The sequence below is a fragment of the Acyrthosiphon pisum genome, chromosome X (genome assembly GCF_005508785.2).
Source record: "Acyrthosiphon pisum isolate AL4f chromosome X, pea_aphid_22Mar2018_4r6ur, whole genome shotgun sequence".
NCBI lineage: Eukaryota > Metazoa > Arthropoda > Insecta > Hemiptera > Aphididae > Acyrthosiphon > Acyrthosiphon pisum.
In genome coordinates this window covers 47,838,880-47,846,282 of record NC_042493.1, presented here as the reverse complement: position 1 = coordinate 47,846,282, position 7,403 = coordinate 47,838,880, and positions in this window count along the sequence as shown.

The following is a 7,403-nucleotide window of genomic DNA, read 5'->3' as shown; positions in this document are numbered from 1 at the left end:
CAAAAATATAGATTGTTATATGAAAAATTATAAAAATAATATGTAATTGGTGGACGGAGTGACCGAGTGGTCTAAGTTGGTTACGCGCACCGTCGCGGGATCGAATCTCGGTCACCAAGTTGCCGCGGGTTAATTAATAAAAAAAATAATATGTAATTGTCTTAGTGTGACTATAGATCCATCAAATGTCTAAGCTTGGAACAGACTCTTGTCACGTCACGTGAGCTCACGTGCTATCACATGAGATATATGAGATTTCATCACATTTCTCTTTCGTCTATCTTCTTTAGGATATCTCGATATTTCTAGCCTGATATTGTTAAACTGTATTATTAGAATACTATAAAAATAAGTAAGTATTTTTAAAACTTTTAATAATTTTTAAATTGTAATGTAATTAAATCTGTTATTAAAATAATAACTAAATACCAGTCATATCCCAATATTTAAATTGTTTAAAAAAAATATTAATGATAGCCAGACGCCCAGACTCCAGTAAGCATGTTTATGGAACTGGCTGCGCTAGTCTAAGGGCGCGGGCATAGGTCCTGATCGCCATGCCCTAGGGCCTAGATACGGCCCTAACGAACATGTAATATACATATACATACATTTAACTTAAGCATGTAATGTATATAATATAAGTAATAACTAATAATTGATAAGTATAACTAGTATAAGTACGTATAAAAAATGTATAATGTAGGTACATAATAATTATATGTGACTTGTATTGCCTATATGTTTAATAATCACTGAAATGATACATAGTATGCTAAAATTGTAGGCTGTAAAGAAAATTAGGTAAAAAAAAAAATGTTATAGATTTATGTATAATCATGATCGATGAATCATAATTATTAATTAATAACAGAAACATAATATAATAGTATAGTCAGAGTTGATTATTTTATTCTATAATATTTATATACAATAAAAATAAAAAATCATTTCCGTTTTTAAATTATATTTTATAGTTTATACTATCTTAAATCTTTTTTTATGGTAAAAATACGAACAAAGGTTATAGCTATTTTACCTATTATAGGTGGTATGCCGGTACCTATATAGTTAAATATTTATTTTCAGTAGGTACTAAATAAAATATTGTAATGCCTAATATACCTACCGGCTATACCGAACACGGAACAATCATAGAACATATTTTAACACAGATATAAATTTATATACTATATTTTAGTACATTAGTACCTATAGTAGTATAGTCTATATAATATAATAATTTATGACATATTATAGTCCTGTGTTAAATGTAAATTGTAACAACGCAATATTTTTATTTTCAAACTATTTTAACTGTACAAATATACATCCTAAACACTTATTTATTATATTATACATATACTATTACAGTATTACAATAATTTTGTTTAAATTTATCAGTCAATAATAATAATTTATTGAAAAATTACTCATATTAATTTTCATATGATAACTTAGATATACGATTATTACTGTACCTACTACTGTAAGTATTAAGTATTTTCTACATAATATAAGATATTATTTTTTTTTTTTAACACTTTGAGTGCTATGTGTATCAATTTCAATACACAACTAATATGTTTATTTGTGCCATGTGTATTGATAATGATACACGTGTATATTATAAACACATCATAAAAAAATGTCCCGGTCAGAATGGTCAGTTTTGTAATTTTTGGCCTGGCACTCAATGTGTTAAGTATAATTTACATAGCTAATGAATAATAATATACTACTTAATATAATTTAATATAATACGATATACCTAGTACAAGTTTACAACATAGTCCTGTATATGTGTTATTCATTAAACTTAAACCACATAGTCCACAGACTTTATTGGAATATAGGCATATTTAAATTATAGTAAGCAATAATAATAAGCACAAACATTAAACTTTTATTTAAAATACAATAAAATATTCTGTTTCGAAGCCAGATTAAAAATAAGAATAAATAATTGTTTTCTTGCACCCGGACCGATTCTGGCACGGGCCCGGCCCTGACAAGTCCCGGAGCAGTGGGAATGGACCTTTAATCAGTAATCAATAATCAGGGGTCAGAATATCCCTATTAGCAGTGACATTGGTTATCAAAAGCCGTATACTGTATTTTCGTAAATTACGAATTTTTTTATATCATAATTGAATTGATTATTATCGATAGTAGGTAAACAAAAATGTATAGTAAAAAATATTATATTAAATAATTATACACTACAAATTGTTATAAAAAAACCCGGGAAATAAGCTTTTAGATTTTTTTTACATCATGGAACAACGTGGACGGTTTTTGTCATTTTCGTACAGTAAAATAATTGAAAAAAATTAAATTAGAAAAACCTGACTTCACCAAGAAATCATAAAGAACTATCAACTAATAATGAATTAATTTCCAAACTTAATATTATTTTCTATTTAAAAGTCACTGAAGAAATAAATAAACATAATAATAAAAAAAGGAGGACCAAATAGTATTTAAATCAATATACGCCAGGGACCTACAAACCAAATGTCTAGAAATGTCTACATAACGTCAACATGTTCAAATATCAAGGACTAATTTCAGTAGTTCATAAGTATACCTTTTTAACAAATTTGTCCATGGAAACCCTACCAGAAGACACCATAAGCACATAAACTCACGCTGAAATGCTGTAATTTAATTGAGGGAGGAGGCTATAATATTCAATTTCTATCGTTATCCTATACCCATAGGCGCAAATAGCGTTTGAGATTTGGGGGGCTAATAGGGCCTTACTTTGATAATATTGAATACGCTTAAAACAAAATGTAGGAAATGTTTGGGAGGACTATGGTCATTTTTGGGGGGCTTAGCCCCTAACCCCCGCCCCTATTTGCGCCTATGCCTATACCTCTTAATTTTGATTAGCATAATATTTTCTCATACAACAAAAAATAAAAAATATAAATTATTATAAATTAATATAACATATTATATTGTTATTACCTTTTTTAACATTGATTATACACCATGATTTAAGATAATAAAAAAAAATTTTTAAAATCATGTAAAATAATATATTATAATATTGTATAAAATATGTATGATAGGGATACAATCTATATACCTATATAAAAGAACTTGATTCATCATCATTTAGCCTGAACTGCTGAATCTACAAATATGAAATTTGGTCAGTAATTTTGTTTTCCTATTTTAGTATGTAAGTCTAAGTGTCTAACATGGTAAGTTCCCGAGATGTAAATAATTGTGCTGTGAATTGTGATCACATAACGGTAACGCCGCTGTGTGAGTGAGGAAGAGAGCCCCGCGGCGTATTGCTGCTGTCGTTCGGCAGGTGTGTGTGTGTGACGGTCGTAGCGGAGAGGCGAACGACAGTCAGACGGGCCTTTAGAGAGATATTTTATGTTTGTTTTGAATGCAATAAAAGTGTTTAAATTGTGTTAAAATTTTCTTGCAATCGTTTGTGTTTGACGTTCAATCTTTAAAAACTGAACTATAGTCTATATTGGGGTATAAAATATATGGAATCAAATATCAATAGATTCTAGAGTCAGACGGACGTAAAATGAGCGGACGTAAAACGATAAACGTATTATGTCATTGCCCTCACTTTAAGTTAATAATACTGCGGCCTATAATTGAATTTCGGATACAGTCATTAACTTGTGTCCTCGGGCTAAAATTTTGATTTTAGTGCGTGTCCGTCTTCTCTATCTTAATTAATAGCTTAATTTATTTATTTAATTTTAATTATTAGACAAATTACATGTGTGTATAGTGTGTCGTATGTGACAGGTGGAGCAATACAAAGCCATTTGTAGTTTGCTCTTTCCTCTCATAGTCACATGGCGCTAGTGTAGAGTCGCCGCTGTTGTATTGTGTGAATTCCAAAAGTATGCCGGAAAAATCGAGGTAATTTTCTTTAGAAATTAAATTTCTTAGTATTATCCTCGTAGGGGTGTGTGTTAAAAGTTCTCCTGGAAATCTATACAATGACAAGAAATACACTCAAAGAAGTAACACTAATAACATTATACGTTACAAACATTGTATATTTATACTAGTCATGCTTAAGCAGTCAAGCGTTTCCCTTGGCGGCCACTGACAAGACGCCTTCGGTTCAACCCCGAGAAATAAGAAACACCACTAACTTTTTTTACTATTTTTATAATATACAGTCTCAGAAAATATATCTAGACAATTTGTAACTATTTTCAATTATTTTTGATTATTGTCTATGGAACTCAATCCTCCGTAAATATAATTGTAAATTATAATTTTTTTTTTTGATTTCTAGTAATTTTGTGGAAATCACAATATATTGTAGTGATTTTAATTATGTCATCATGAACTATTATGTATATGAAACGCTAACTGCAGAAAGGGGATAGGTCCATTTTTATAACTAGGTGAGACAAAAAACGAAATCATACCATGAGCCTGTATCGTGTGTGCTACAGTAGTTAAGAAATTTTCAATACACCTTTTACCGTTTTTATAACCTTTGCATAATGTTACAAGTCTAATTCGCATGTTTACATAAATAGTATTTTTTTTATTTTTTTCATATCCACCTATAACATCTTGAGCCAACTTCGTTTCATCGGATCCAACTTCCAGGCGTATTTTTGTACCGTGTGATGATTATTTGAAAATTATAATATAAATATTAAAAAATAAGGTATAATTTAATATTTTAGTAAATAAATAATTGATTTTGTTTGTATGATTTTTTGGCATAATTCTGGTTTAGCAACCTATCGATTTTTCAAATTTTTTTTCCAAAATGTGTATTTTAGGGTTCTTTATAAGAATGTAAAAAAACTTCAATAACTACATTTTTTTAGTTACGCGCATTTACAGCCCCCCCTAACATTTCAACCCTAGTTGCGCCACTGGTACTTTCTTAACATTTTTAAAAATTGGAAATTGTTCTTTTTTTCCGGGATTCGCCTTTTCTGTAGTAAACTGAAATTTCCAAAAACTATATTTAGCGTTTGGATAGTCGAATTTGACTCCTTTCTGCAATAAACAATGTATTTACCCGAGCTTAATGAAAAATGATAACAAAATCAAAATTGATAAAAATGGGCTTGTCCCCTTTCTGCAGTTAGCGATTCATACGTTTGCCGTGTGTCGTGCAGACCGACGATAAGACTATTGTTATATTTCGTTCGCGTTGTCGGCATGCGATACCCGTCGATCCGGGCTGATCGCTGCGATAACGGAGATCGATATTATTTTGTATTATATTATATAGTAGACAGTCTGACAGTAATTACTAATTACTAAAAATAGTATTTACACGGTTCTGTCTGTTCTATGGTAAGATGGTACCTATTGATTCAAATTTAGTAAATAGTAGCAATAATAGGTGTAATATTATGTGTAATAATTAAAATAAATGCAAATATGCGATATATTTTGATAAGATGTATATTAACCTCTCTGTAATTTACACTAATACCTGGTAATATCAAAAAGACAAAAAATATATCATCATAAAGTATAGGTACTTCCTACTCATGTATAAGGTCTATGTTCCTACTTAAAAATCTCCGCTCAGAAACGTTGATAGCACGATTAAAGGTATATCTTTTATCGTGGTTGATAGTACCTATAGAGACAATGGTATATTTTTATCATTGAGTTCGAATTCAACACACCCATTATACTGACCCACTAAACACCTAATGTACACCAAAGCGCCAAGCGGTACTCATTTTCAGCAGACTTTTTTTGACTTTTTCTATTTAGTGTTCATAACAAAGTACTCAGATTCATAGGCATTAGGCGTAGAATGGTGGGAAGGGGACTTAGCTCATTGGAATTTTATTTGGTCCCCGGCCGTAAATTTTGTTTTAATTACATTTTTAGAATATAATGTTGTGTAGGGTGTACCAACACATTATAGGCTATACATCCACATATAAATTCATCACGCTATGCTATGCTCAGATTCTTGAGACCACAGAATATAGGTGCCTATCTTTTTTTTTATTTTTGTGTAACTACTTCAATTGGGTTCACAGCTAAAATATGCTGCATCATTTACTGGAGTAAAAATACCACGCTACCACAGTACTATTTAAACACCTCCATCCGCATGTTCCATATCATTGTAATTTCAAAATTATACTTATGGTTTTAATAATGTAATTTTATTTTTAAAAATTCATTATTGTTGTTATTTTTTTTATCTTCTATTCTAGCATTGTGATTATACTATATTAAAATCTTAAATTACAATATGTAAATTTATAATATCAATCGGTATTAATAGGTAATTGTTTAAAGCAATTTATTAGGAGCTTTATAGACATGCTCAGATACTACAATCCAAAACCGCTACATTAGAGGAGGCCAAAATTATTATTAATGTTGTTATTGAGTTGAATGAGTCTATTCAAAATATGAAAATAGAAAAGGCATTTTCAGAATGTTATGGTTAAAAATCGTACAATTTTGTGAAAAATTATATATTATTGGACGTTTCCCCCTCCAGGTTAGTTAGCTTTTCTGTTCGTACTACGACTATGATATTCAAAGCAAATTATTTAAAAATAGAATTTTTTAAAGAGTCAAAACAAAAAAAGAACTCAACCAAATAATTCAATTAATTTTCTATCTGGAGAATACAGACCACTATGTCTCTACCGAACTTGGCAAATAACATTGTGTCATTGTTCCAGACGAAATATTGAACACATTTTCAGCTATTGATAGGAAATTATGTTTAACACAGACCACAGTACATTTTAATATAACAAAATACTATAATAAAAAACTAAAATTTTCTAAAATGGTATTGTGAATAATAGTATCATGACAAAATAAATCTATTTTGTCATGAATAGTATAATGCTATAAACTAAATAGTGGTATTATGTAGTGTTGTGGGTATGGGAGCAGAGCCCCCCCGCGGCCGTGTAATATTGTGATCGATTCTATTTTTATATTTTTTTATTTTTGTATAGTTCACATGGATACACATAAAGAGGTAAATCATAGTCAATAAGTAGCTACATTTTAAATTATTGAACAGTATTATTCAATGGTCTGGGAAGTGGGAATTCTTTACAATTTGTGCACCCAAATCATCAGATCACCCTCTGGGCACCTCCGATTTACAAACTAGAACGCTAAGTAATAAATCAGGATTTCGGTGTTTCGGAATTCGGACCTCACCAGTCGCCACCTCGGTCAACGGCAATGGCCAATCGGATGATTCGAATGACAGTCGACAAGTCGACAATTAGTTACAAACTGACAACATAAGCATAACAACAATAACAACAACAACAACAACAATAATAACAACTAGTATGTGGTGACCCCACGGAGTTCATCCATTCGGGGAATTTGGCGTGGCCTACGAGTGGCTACACTGCGCAACCGGAACCAGAACA